Genomic DNA, 14,275 nt, shown 5'->3' with positions numbered 1-14,275 from the left:
TGTTTTCATTTTCTTCAGCTTCAGTTTGAATTTGCATATGAGCAATTGATGGTCTGTTCCACAGTCTGCCCCTGGCCTTGTTTTCACTGATATGGCGCTTTTCCATCGTGTCTTTCTGCAGATGTAGTCAATTTGATTTCTATGTATTCCATCTGGTGAGATCCATGTGTATAGTCGACTCTAATGCTGTCTAAAGAAGGTATTTGAAATTAACAGATCATTGATTTTGCAGAATTCTATCATGTGACCCTCAGCATAATTTCTATCATGTGTTATTTGTATAAAAATGTGGTACTTTATGTGAAATCGATTTTTCCAAAAAAAAAAAAAAAAAAACTCACTTCAGATAAATTGCTTGTCACTTACATGTGAGTAAACCAGTAAAAAGTAGAAAGAGTAAACCACTTGAAAGTGAGATCCCAACTTCTACTGAGTCTTTGCAGAGGTTAAACTTCATCTTGAAGTTTATTATATGTTGCACAGTAAAACTTTTTTCCTCAGCTCAGTGAGATTTTCCTTCCTGTCATTTACCAGATGATGAGTCAGAAGTGTTTTCTGCTTTTGGAAAATAATGTGCCTAAGCAATTGTCCTCACACGTGCTCTCAGGGTTGACTGGTCAGAGTGAAATTGCTTGAGAAGGTGAAGATGTTCTAATTTCCCAAATATATTTTTCTTGAAATCACATTTGCTCCTTTAAAATCAATTTGAAGCTAACATTCTCCTTTTCTGATTTGTACTCCTGGCATTCTTAATTTGTTCTGTTTGGATAAGTACTGCTTCTCAGAATCTCCTGCCTGACAAACAATAGAGCTAACTGATATTGTTAGGGATAAGTGAATTCTTTATTGAAGGAACAATGATCTGTTTTACTTACATACTGAAACTTACTACTCTACCTTTGAAAGAGGTGATCAACTCTTTTGGAAACTTCACGTGTTCTGATGTACTCCAAGCACAGGTCTGGTTTCTCTGTCCACAAACGTGCATCTTTCTTCAATAGACCCTTGAGTCCCCTTTTCCATTGTTAGAAGCTGGAGGGCTATTTACTGATAAAGAACATTAAGCAGTCCTTTAACTCTTGCTACCCACACACAAAATATTTGTATGGGTTCATTTCTTTGATGCATAAAGTTCAAGTGGACTCCAGTGTAATTGTCATCCAATTGGTAAATAAAAAGTGTTGTCTGAATTGATCCTCATGGCTGAAGAAGACCACAAAGAATATTACAAAAGGAAATTATTTGCTTTCATTTAAAGAGAAAGAAGTGATTGGGAAACAATTTGCTAAATGAAGCAGCAGTTGGAGATGCTGGTCAAAGGCAAGGGAAGCATGAAATGGACAATGAGGAAAGAGGAGTCACAAATGCTGGTGCCTCAAAATTACTACCAGATAAAAGGAAAGTGTCTCCATCTACATTTTCTTTGATACTGAAAAGCAAATAATTTCAGCAATGCCCTGACCCTCTCTACCATCATTTTTCTTTTTAAAATGGAAATGATGGTTTTAAAAAAGTTTTCTTCTCTTTCTTAGTCTTTCCTCTCATTATCATTATACTTTAGAGATGGTTGGGGTGGTGACTCATTTTACTATCTGGTCCCCAGGTTGCAGAATATCAAATGCAGGCATGAACCAGAGATTCTGCACTCAGAGAACAATGGCTTTGTATCACTTCTGGCTGCAATAGCGGACTCTGATTTTGCCTGCTTTCCTGTGAACGAGATACATCTTTAATATTGTGTGTGTATCTTTGATATATGTTAAGATATTATTAGAAGTGTGTGAGGGAAGAGGTTAATGATTTCAGCTGCTCACCAAAAGGTTAGTGGTTCAAGTTTACCCAGAGCACCTCAGAAGAAAGCACTCTCTACATCTGAAAAATCAACCCTGTAGAGCTCAGTTCTACTCTGATGCACGCGGAGTCACTATGAGTTGAAATTGACTGTACTGCAACTGGTTGGGGAAGGAAGAAGTTGTCTGTGTGCTGGACAGCTAAGGGTTCAAGTGTGTTGTCTAGCAAACCCTACAACTTGATGCCTGCATTAGAGAATCCAGTATCATTTGTTCAGGGCAAGAGAGCGTGTTAAACTTTTCCTCTCTTTTTTTGCTTTAGAAGCCATGTTAGCTGTCAGTGTTTAATAAGCGGAAGGTAAAGAAGTTCAAAGAGCATGCAACAGAGTGGGAAAGATAGACGGATAAATAACTAAATACACAATGAGTTCTTGAGATCTTTACAAAGCCCCTGGGTCTCTGAGGACGTAGTAGCTGACTTTCTAAGGTGGTGGGGTGAAGGTTATATGCCATGGATTCTGTTTCAACTCATAGCGACCTTGCATAGGGTTTCTGAGGTTGTAAATCTTTACAGGAGCAGAAAGCCTCATATTTCACCCTCGGAATGGCTGGTAGTTTCGAACTGCTGACCTTGAGGCTAACAGCCCAACTCATAACCACTACACCACCACCTTAATTTTCTAAAGTAATGAGGATCAATTTTACTAAACCAGATTTTTAAGAGGATAAATAAAAGCTCAACTCATAAAGGTAGCAGTTGTTGTAGCTAAGAGTCGTCAAGTCAGTTCTGACTCATAGCGACCTTGTATTGCATTTCTGAGGAGCAGCTGGTGGGTTTGAACCGTAGACATTGTGGTTCACAGGCCAGTGCTGGCTATTTAGGGGGCATGAAAGTAATTAGGCCTTGCTGGACCTGAACTAGCAAGGGAAAGAGAGATGACTGGGGGTGAAAGGTCAGAAAAATAGGTTAGATAAGCTAGTATAGGCCAGATACACTAATATAGTGGTTTTCAAACTATATTTATAAAAATTTTCAAACTATATTTATAAAAATTATTAAAAACCCCAAAGAGCTTTTGCTTATGTGAGTGTGGTGTGGCACTGTGAACTAAAGCCCTGAACCACAAAGTCGGTTTGAACAGCAAGGTCGTTGGTTCAAGCTCACCAGCCACTCCTTGGAAACCATAGGTTGGGTAGCTATAAGTCAGAACTGACGCAAGGTCACTTAACAACAACAACACCAATCTATCAGTATTTGGGAACGTGGTGGTTCTGTAGGATAGGACTGGACTGCTAACCACAAGGTCAATGGTTCAAGAGCACCAGTTCTCGGAGGGAGAAAGATGAGGCTTTCTGTTCCTGCAAAGATTGACATTCTCAGAAACCCAAATACAGGGTCTCTATGAGTCAAAACAAGTCCCATAGCACTTAGCAGCAATAACAACAATCTATCAATATTTACCATGACTTAAATATAAAATTATTATTCATTCATTTAAAAACAATTATAATGTACCCTCACATGTTAACATAAATAGCATCTTTGTGTGATTAAAAAAAAAAACAGCAGCTGGGGAAAAATGAAGACTGGCATTGTTTTACATGTTTACAAATCTCTAACATCTGGCTTAATGGAAGACAGCTGGGCTCTCATAGCTGTTTCTCCTCAATCTGTTGTGATATTTTGTCTTGGTTGAAACATGTGAAGAAAACCTCACTTACATATAGAATTGGGACAGCAATGAGTATCTGAATAACTTGTAGAGATCACTGTGGATATTCTTAATCCTACAGCAAAACTACCCAAATGGCAGTTTCCTAAAAGTTAGTTACATTGGGGAATCTGAAACCACATCTGTGAACTTTTCGGATTCTGTGACATGAAAATCCCTTGATCTATCTTGCACTCAGAATGAAACTTTTACCCATGCATGCTTTGTGAACACCACCACGCATTGGTCATTTAGAAAATAGCAGTTTATTAAGTTCTGCAGATCTTCCAAATGTTGATACACTCATTTCTAGCACCAACGATTCCCTAGAAAAGCCTGTGAACATTAGGAAGCTGCCAACCTCATAGTGGCGGACATACGTTTTCCAAAATTTTCATTTGGGCTTGGAAGCTCAAACCTTATCATTGGCAACAAATATCGCCAGTTTTCTTTGTAATTGTAACAGATTACTCTGTTAATTTTCAAGAAATAGTTTGCCAAGTCTGAATAACCATAGTTTATCTACCATCGTTTTTCTAAGTAAAGATGGTATTCCATGAAATAAAGTGGCTAGCTAGTTCAGCTCACAACTCAAAACAACTGCAATATTCTTCAAGACAATCATTGTATTCAGGTATGCAGCTGGGAGCTGTGCATTTTCTGGCTTATCACAGAGAATAAATCAGAATGGACTCAAGGGTTAGAAGTAATCAGATTACTTCTGACGGCTTCATCAAGGATATTTCTAACTGAACCTTGCTGTGTCTGTTTACTGAGAGTGGGGGGTGGTGGCCCATAGCATGCTCCCAATAAAGTCTGGTGTCAGTCACTGCCTTGACTCCAGCTGGTCCCCCCATTGCTTATGTGCCACTGTGCAAATGTCACCACCGTGAGAACAGCAAATATCTTAGTATTATTATGGAAATTGTTGTTATTGTGTTTAATATACATATGTAACAAAGCATTTGCCATATCTACCTTTCTTCCATGTACAACTCAGTGATGTGAATTACACTCACTATGCTGTGCTACCATCAGCACTCCCCATTGTCCAACATTTCAGCACCTTCACAGGCACCCACCCAGGACCTTAAAGTAGGAGCTCTCTCTTTCCTTCTCCTTTCGTTAGGGAGCCCTGGTAGCATAGTGGATTATAAACTGGGCTGCTAACCACAAGGTAAACAGAGACTTCCAGTCACCCAATGGGAGAAAGATGAGGCTTTTCTGCCCCAGTAAAGATTGACAGTCTCAGAAATCCTATACACTGCCACTATGAGTCATAACTGATTCCATGGCACATAACCACCATCACCCACCTCTGATAACCACTAATAAACATTTCTCTCTGTGCATTTGCCTATTCTAAATGTTGCATATAAGTGGAATCATACAATATTTGTCCTACTAGCATAATATTTTCAAAACTCTCCAAGTAACAACATGAATCAGAACTTTATTTCTCTTTATGGCTGAATAAAGCCATTGCATGTCTGGAGAATCACTAGTCATCTGTCCGTTTGTCATACTATGGCTGCTTGCATGCTGCTCTGATGCTGGAAACTACGTCACCAGTATTTTAAATACCAGCAGGATACACCCATGGTGGACAGGTTTCAGCTGAACTTCCAGACTATGACAGACCAGGAAGAAGGAGAGGAAGACTATTTCTGAATGTTTAGCCGGACCATCTAGCGGTAAGAGCTGAAGCAGGCTCTCTTGGCTCTGCACAGCGCGCTGCAATCTGTAGAGGAACGCGCCGCCAAGCCACCATCATGCCTGCGTGGTCACTAACCGATTCGACCAGTTATTTGACGACGAATCGGATCCCTTCAAGGTGTTAAAGGCGGTAGAGAACAACAACAAAAAAGAAGCCGGTAGGGGCGGCGTTGGGGGCCCGGGGACCAAGAGGGCAGCGCAGGTCGCAGCCCAGACCAACTCCAACGCAGCAGGCAAACAGCTGTGTAGAGTCCCAGAAGGACTGTAAGAACCCACTGCTCCCCACTGCTGGCATGGCCGACAAGAAAGAGGAGACGCAGCAGCCTGTGGGCTTAAGAAAGAAGGAATAAGATATGTTGGAAGAAGACATGATCGACAACTTCAGGGTGAAGGGAAAATAATTGATAGATGACCAGAAAGATGACCACCTTGGGAAAGGCGATTTTAAAAACCACTTGAAGAAAAAGGTGAAGGTGGAGAGTTTTCAGTTGATAAACTAATTATTGGCCTGCCTATTCAAGGTTGTGGTGGTCCTGGAAGAAGTGGAGGAGGCCACGGACATGAAATGGGACGAGGAGATGAATTTGATTCCCATGGCAAACGTGCATTTGATAGGCGTAGTGGAAGTGATAGATATTCTTTTACACATTATAGTGGGCCGAAACACGAAGACAACTCAGGAACTGTTAAATATGAATGAATAGAGCGTCCCAAATACATTCAGAAACAAATGTTTTATAATTTCAGTGACTTAGATCAATCAAATGTGACTGAGGAGACACCTGAAGGTAAAGAACATCCAGTGGCCGACACTAAAAATAGGGAGAATGAAGTTGAAGAGGTAAAGGAAGACGGTCCAAAAGAGATGACATTGGATGAATGGAAGGCTATTCAAAATAAAGACGGGGCAAAAGTAGAATTTAATACCCAAAAACCAAATTAAGGTGCTGATAGACAGTGGAAGAAGGGATTTGTTCTTCATAAATCAGAGCGAAGAGGCTTATGCTGAAGATTCGGTTATGGACCATCATTTCCGGAAGCCAGAAAATGATACAACATCTCAGCTGGAGATTAATTTTGGAGACCTTGGCCACTCAGGACGTGGTGGCAGGAGAGGAAGAGGGAAAGAGGTGGACATGGGTGTGGTGGGTGTCGCAGTTGTGGCAGCAGGACTGACAAGTCAAATGCTTCTGCTCCTAAGTAAATGACTCGGAGGCATTCCCAGCTCTGGCTTAACTGTATATGCTGTAAGACAACCCTGGTTCCTTCGTGAACCCTCCTCTCTGAGGCTTTGCATGCTTAAGGATCCCAAACAACTAAGAAATTTTCTTTTTAAATTTTAAAATGTCATTCAAACCAATCACACCTAAAGACTGAATTTTACCTGTTTTGAAAATGACCTTCTCTCATTACACAGAAGTAACAAATATGGTAGTCAGTTTTGTACTTAGAAATGTATTGGAAGCAGGGATGTTTTCATAATTTTCAGAGATCATGCATTCTTTATGCCCTAACAGCAGTGACTAGCCATTAATAATCTGAACATGGAATGTATGAAGTATGAATCTAGGAAAATTAGAGCCTGTCAAAAATGAAATGGGGCATGTAAACATTGATATCCTAAGCATTACTGAGCTGAAATGGATTGGTATTGGCCGTTTTTAATCTGACCATCATACTGTTTACTATGCCGGGAATGACAAATTCAAGAGGAAGGGTGTTGATTTCATCATCTCAAAGAACATTTCAAGATCTATCTTGAAATATAATGCTGTCTGTTATGGGATAATATCTATATTATCCCTACAAGGGACTTGTGGAATGATGCTGTTAGATCAGCACTGGACTGGGAACCACAAGATTGACAGTTCAAACTCACCAGCTGGTCCTCAAAAACCCTATAGAGGATCTCGTTGAGTCAGAACCAACTCAATGGCACTTAACAACAACAACAAAGAAGACTAGTTAATGCCACTATTACTCAAATTTACATACCAACCACTACAGCCAGAGATGACGAAATTGAAGAAATCTGCTAACTTCTTCAGTCTGAAATTGATCAAGCATGCAATCAAGATGTATTGATAATTACTGGTGAATAGAATGCAAAGGTTGGAAACAAAGAGGAAGGATTAGTATGGAAAATATGGCTTGGGGATAGAAATGATGCTGGAGATTGCATGATAGAATGCTGCAAAACCAATGACTTCTTCATTGCAAATACCTTTTTTAAACAACATAAAAGATGACAATACACATGGACCTTACCAGAGGGAATACACAAAAATCTAACTGACTACATCTGTGGGAAGATAAGATGGAAAAGCTCCAGATCAGGGGCAGACTTTGGAGCAGATCATCTATTGCTGACATGCAAGTTCAGGCTGAAGCTGAAGAAAATTAAAACAAGTCCACAAGAACCAAAATGTGACTGTGAACACATCTCACCTGAATTTGGAGATAATCTCAAGAACAGATTTGATGAATTAGACAAAGTCAAGTATTGTAATGAAATGTGCAAAGACCTGGACTTAGAAAATTAAAAGGGAAGAACACGCTCAGCCTTTCTCAAGCTAGAAGAACTAAAGAAAAAATTCAAGCATTGACTGGGCAATATTGAAAGAGTCTACGGACAAAATTTTGAATGATGCAGAAAGTATCAAAAGAAGATGGAAGGAATACACAGAGTCATAGTACCAAAAAGAAATAGTTGATGTTCAGCCATTTTAAGAGAAAGCACATGATCGAGAGCCAATGGCACTGAAGGAAGAAGTGCACTAAAGGCATTGGCAAGGAATAAGACTCCAGGAATTGATAGGAAAAAAAAAAAAAAAGAAATCTTTCAACAAACTGATGCAGCACTGAGGTACTCATATACCTATGCCAAGAAATTTGGAAGATAGATAGCTACCTGGCCAACTGATTGGAAGTGATTCATATTTGTGCCCATTCCAAAGAGAGGTAACCCAAAAGAATGTGGAAATCATCAGACATATCACTGATACCACATGCAGGTAAAGTTTTGCTAAAGAGAATTTTAAAATGGCTGCAATAGTACATTGACAGGGAACTGCCAGAGGTCCAAGCTGGGTTCAGATGAGGACATGGAACAAGGGATATCATTGCTGACGTCAGAAGGATCTTGGCTGCTAACAGAGAATATCAGAGAGCTGTTTACCTGTGCTATATTGACTATGCAAAGACTTTTGACTGTGTGAATCATGACAAGCTATAGAGGACATTGCAGAGAAAGAGTATTCCGGAACACTTAATTGTGTTCATGAAGAACCTGTACATAGATCAAGAAGAAGTCATTTGAACAGAACGAGGGGACAATGAGTAGTTTAAAATCAGGAAAGCTGTTTTATATGAAGAACATGGCATCAGGATTGGAGGAAGGCTCATTATCAACCTGCTATATGCAGATGATACAACCTTACTTGCTGAAAGTGAAGAAGACTTAAAATCCTTACTGATGAAGATCAAAGACCACAGCCTTTAGTATGGGTTGAACATCAATGTAAATAAAACAAAAGTCCTCACCAGTGGACCAATAAATAACATCAAGATAAATAGAGAAAATACTGAAGTTGTTGAAGACTTCATTATGCTTGGATTCGCTATCAACACTCATGAAGCAACAGTCAAGAAATCAATTGCTGTATTGCATTGATGAATTAGACAAAGTCAAGTATTGTAATGAAATGTGCAAAGACCTGGACTTGCATTGGGCAAATCTGTTGCACAAGACCTATTTAAAATGTATAAGAGCAAAGATGTCAGTTTGAAGACGAAGGTGCTCCTGACCCAATCTGTGGTATTTTCAATAGCTTCATAGGCATGTGAAAGTTGGACAATGAATAAATAAAATTGATACATTTGAGTTATAGTGTTGGAGAAGAATATTAAAAGTACCATGGACTGCTGAAAGAACAAACAAATCATTTTTGGAAGAAGTACAGCCAGAAAGTCCAGACTTTGTCTCTCCTACTTTGGGCTTGTTATCAGGAGGGACCAGACCCTAGAGAAGGACATGATGGTTGGAAAAGTGGAGGGTCAGAGAAAAAGAGGAAGACCCCGAACAATATGGATTGGCACAGTGACAGCAACAATGTGTTCAAGCTTAACAACGATTTTGAGCATGGTGCCAGACTGGGCAGTGTTGCATTCTGTTGTGCATAAGGTCACTATGATCAGGAAGTAACTCTACAGCACCTAACAACAACAATGTATGGAGATAGTACATTTATGAAAACTCTTTTGACCTGGTCCCCCTGAAAGGGTCTTGAGAACTCCCATTATTTGAAAACACAAAGGGAGTTCTGGTGAGGTGCTGCAGCATAAGCATTGGATCACAAAGTCAGTTAGTTGAGCCAAAGTTCAGTTGTTCAAACTCACCACCCGCTCCTCAGAAACCTTATCCAGGGTCACTGTGAGTCGGTACTGACTTGGCAACACTTAACAACAACAACATACTAAGGGATTAAAGTGTTTGAACATTAACTATGGACAGTTGGAACCCATTGATGGACTTGAAGAGTGTGTCTCGCTTAGGTGCTCTCTCATCTGGGTGCTTACAGCAGCCTGGATTCTTTTTTTTAACGTTTTTATTGTGGATTGAGTGAAAATTTACAGGGCCGATCATCAGTTGTACATTCAACAGATCATACATCTTGTTTCATTACAATGATTATAATCCCCTCCATGTACCATCAGTTAACAGTATTTCTCTCTATTCATTTTATCTTTTTTTAAAAAAACAAACAAACAAAGACACTCAGGCATATATAATAATTTAAACCTCTAAAGGGCACATTCTGCAAGTCAGTCTCCTGGCCACCAGCTCTTAGTCCCTCTCTTTCCATGAATCTAGAATCCTCAGGCACTCCTCCTCTCCATGACTCTATATCTGCCTCCATCTCTGGTGTTGCTGCTTCTCTGTATAAGGTCCCGTGTTCTGCTTGTTCTCTTCTCCCTTTTTTCTTTTTTTTTATTAAATGTTTTTATTTTGGATTGAGTGAAAGTTTACAGGGCACATCATCAGCTTCACATTCAACCATTCATATAGCTTGTTTCATTACATTGATTATTATCCCCTCCATATATCATCAGTTAACAGTGTTTCTCTCTATCCTCTTTAGCTTTTTTTTTTGGGGGGGGGGGTTGTGGGGAGCAGCCTGGATTCTTAAAAACCTTATAACACTGTTCTGTAACAGTATGAGTAACTGCGTGTCTGTTTCCCTGAGAAAACTGGGAGCATCTTGATATCAAAGACTTTCACACTTACCAACATGTCCAAAGTCCAGAACCTACTACCTATTTGTCATTCAATAGATGCCATTGAGTGAATTCCCCGAGGATGAGTTTTACCCTACAGTTCAGGGGTCCAACTATATAGTCTGGAGCTGGAGAAATGACCAGTTGGTGATCTGGAATTTAGTCTGATGCTAAATTTGACTTGGCCCCTGTGAGCTCTCACTTTATTAGGTGATGCATGATGACATTTTGCATCTCCAGGTATCAGGGGCAATTCAGATCTTACATAATAATCATTGAGATGTCTGAGTATTGTCTTATAGCCAGTGTCCAGTCACTCAAGTAAATGGCTGTAGGTCATTCTGGGGAAAGACAGAGGAATTGCTGTGTTACAGAGTTCATTCTTTTAGGAATATAGTCATCTCTGTAAACAAAAAACCAAACCCATTGCAATTCTGACTCATAGTGAATCTGTAGAACAAATAGAACTGCCTCTTATGACTTCCAAGATTGCAAATCTTTATGGAAGCAGACATCTTTCTCCCATGGAGGGGCTGGTGAGTTCAAATGGGTACAGGATCTGAGAACTGAGCAAGGAATTGTGGCTTTCTGTGGCTTCCTTCATTTTCTGGTTGGTAGAGCTGTTCCGCGGGAGAAAGATGAGGCTTTCTGCTCCTGTAAAGATTTACAGTCTCAGAAACCCTATGAGTCGGAACCGACTCCACAGCACATAACAACAACAACAACAACAGATATGTCAAGTAGCACTCTTGTGACTCTGGGATCTCAGGACCAGCAGGATAAGTGAAAACTTCTTCTTGACTTTGGGAATGTAATCCGTTTAAAAACATGTCCCTTCCTTCCTGTTTTGAAAGGCATTCAAAGGAGATTTGACTGTATCTTCTTTAACCCTACCGTCCCATCCTATTACATGACTGCTACTCCCAGGGGTGTTCTGAATACAGACGGTGTGCCTTGTCTTTCATGATAAAGGGTATTTGTGTGAATATATAATTTGCTTTTCTTTATCATATCCAAAAGAATCAGCTAATGCAGAGCCTTAATTTTGCTGTATGTGGTCACTGTAATATAATGAAAATTGTACTGATAATGTTGAAAATTCTTAATGCTGTACTTTTTCATTGCATTTACTTTTGATGGCTTTTGGACAGTGGAAAATAGACATTATAATGATGTGCTTTTTAAAAAAAAATTTTTTAATACTGTTCCCTTAACTGTGGTGAATTTTGGTTTAACTTTCTACTTCCAGTTGAACTAGCTACAGACATCTGGCTTTTTTCAAGAGACATGGATAACAATTTTATAAGTTTTACTCTGCCTCTATAAAAACTAATGCCTCTGAAAATCAATTTGAGGAAAGCTCTCACATGTTGGCAAGTCACATGCGATTAAAGCCTTTATGAATCTCTCTGCCCTGATTATGAAGTCATCTTTAATTCAGTTCAATAAAACATTTAATTTTGTCTGTATCTTCAGAGAGAGAAATTCACAGGTCAGTGTGTTCACAGAAAACATTTCGTAAATGGAAGCATATGACCTTTCCAATCATCATTTCAAGTCAATTAAGTGTGTGTAAAAAATCTATTTTATCTTCTCCTCATGAAATCTTTAGGGATAAATGAAATAAAAGGTCTCTATAAACCATGAAAGCATATATGAGAGAGTTTCAAAAAGTTCATGGGAAAGTGGAATTATAATATAGAATTTTCCCATGAACTTTTGAAGCCCCTTCATATATATGACTCTTCAGGACTGGTGTGGGTTTACTTTTTTAAACAAATATCAATCGTTGGTGGTTGACTATCACAGTGAGGGAGTACCTCTAGATCTCCTGGGTCATAACTGAGTGTGACTAGACATGCCCAACAGCCACTTATGTGGGGGCACTTATTGTACCTCAGGATCAGCACTGGACTGCTAACCACAAGGTTGGTGGTTCAAACCGACCAGCCGCTCCTTAGAAACCCTATACAGGGCCGCTATGAGTCAGAATAGACTTGATGGCACTTAACAACCACAAAGGGCTCTGTAACCAACACAATTTTATATTTAAGAATACAAAAATGATTCTTACATAGTGGCACTAGTCTCTACCACCTTGGATGTGATTTTTAATTTATTATCTTGGCTCAGGGGAGAAGGAACAGTTTCAAAAGGTTCCACTTGGCCTTTCCCACTCTGAGAACTCTTAACTCACTCGTCCAGGGAGCCAGTGTGATGGTTACTCCAATTGCCAAATGTATCAATTCCTCAGGGACTGGGGAAATTACCAACTGATGGGTCCATGGACTTAATGGGCCCACAGGGACTCTGGTCTCAATTTCTGACCTGGCTTCTGTGAGCTCTCACTCTAACTCCATGTGAACACTGCATCTCCAGGTTTTGAGGTTAGCTCAGACTTTATCTCATAGTCACGAGATGTCTGAGTATTGCTCTTTCTCCAGTGATCAATCACTCAAGTATACTGTAGGTCACTGGGCAAAGGTAGGAGGAATTGCCACAGGACTTTGTAGAGCCCTTTTCCTTCAAAGGATTCAACCATCTTGTCAACCAATGAGTGCTAGATCTGAAAATTACCCAGGTCTGGGAATGGCGCAAGCATTGTAGTTTCTGGTTGGGGTGACTTCCTGATTGTTAATTCCTTTTCTGGTTGTAGATGTCAAGCAGCAGTCTAGTTGGTTTCCCATGATCTTAGGCTGGTTCCTGTAGAGGAGTAAAACCAGTGAAGTATATATACAAAGATGTCCTTAGGAACATATCAAAAAGGTTAACTCTTCCAGTGCCTTGTGTGGCTTGTGTCGGGGGGGGGGGGGGGGGGGGTTTAGTCTCTCAGAAGCCACGCCCAGAGGCACCAGACTTCAAACCTTGGTGACCATTATCATTATAATAAAAGAAGGTGAAAAGGGTGTGGGGGCTTGGAGATGTCTCAGGCACTGCTCAAATATTTGTTAACTTCGCTAACTGGCTACACTCATGCTCTCACAATTGTTGTGTTTTAACCCATTGTTGCTGCCACTGTAACTGTCCAGCTTGTGGGAGGGTCTTTCTCTTTTTCGCTGACCCTCCACTTTACCAAGCATGATGTCCTTCTCCAGGGACTGGTCCTCCCTGACAACATGAATCTTGCCATCCTCCCATTGAAGGAGCATTCTGACTGTACTTCTTCCAAGACAGATTGGTTTGTTCTTCTGGCAGCCCATGGTATTTTCAATATTCTTCATCAACATAATTCAAATGTATCAATTTGTTTATGATCTTCTTCATTCATTGTTCAACTTCCACATGCATATGAAACTACTGAAAATACCATGGCTTGGGTCAGGTGCACCTTGGTCCTAAAAGTGACATCTTTGTGTTTTAACACTTTCTTTAGGTCTTTTACAGCAGGTTTTCCTAATGCAATACTCTGTCTGATTTCTTGGCTCTGCTTCCATGAGTATTGATTGTGGATCCCAGCAAAATGAAATCTTTGACAACTTCAATCTTTTCTTCATTTGCTGATTGTCTGTGTGCTGTGGTGTCAGTTCCAATTCATAGTGATCCTATATAGGGTTTCTAAGGCTGTAAATCTTTACAGAAGCAGAAAGCCTCCTCTTTCTCTTTTGGAGTGACTGGTGGATTCGAACTGCTGATCTTGCAGTTAGGAGACAAACACGTAACTGACTAAGTCATCAGGCCTCCTTTTTCTTCATTAATCACGATGTTATTGATTGGTCCAGTTCTAAGGACTTTTGTTTTCTTTATATTGAGGTGCAATCCATGTTGAAGGCTGTGGTCTTT

General features: G+C 39.9%; 1 pseudogene; it reads left to right on the top strand.

Annotated features, from left to right (window-relative positions):
- Nucleotides 1–2,677: 2,677 nt before the first annotated feature.
- On the top strand, nucleotides 2,678–6,454 carry LOC102841552 (annotated as a pseudogene).
- The last annotated feature ends 7,821 nt before the right edge of the window (nucleotides 6,455–14,275 follow it).

The sequence above is a fragment of the Chrysochloris asiatica genome, unplaced genomic scaffold, assembly GCF_000296735.1.
Source record: "Chrysochloris asiatica unplaced genomic scaffold, ChrAsi1.0 scaffold00027, whole genome shotgun sequence".
Taxonomy (NCBI): domain Eukaryota; kingdom Metazoa; phylum Chordata; class Mammalia; order Afrosoricida; family Chrysochloridae; genus Chrysochloris; species Chrysochloris asiatica.
Note: the sequence above shows the minus strand (reverse complement) of the source record. Positions and strands in the feature narration are given on the sequence as shown.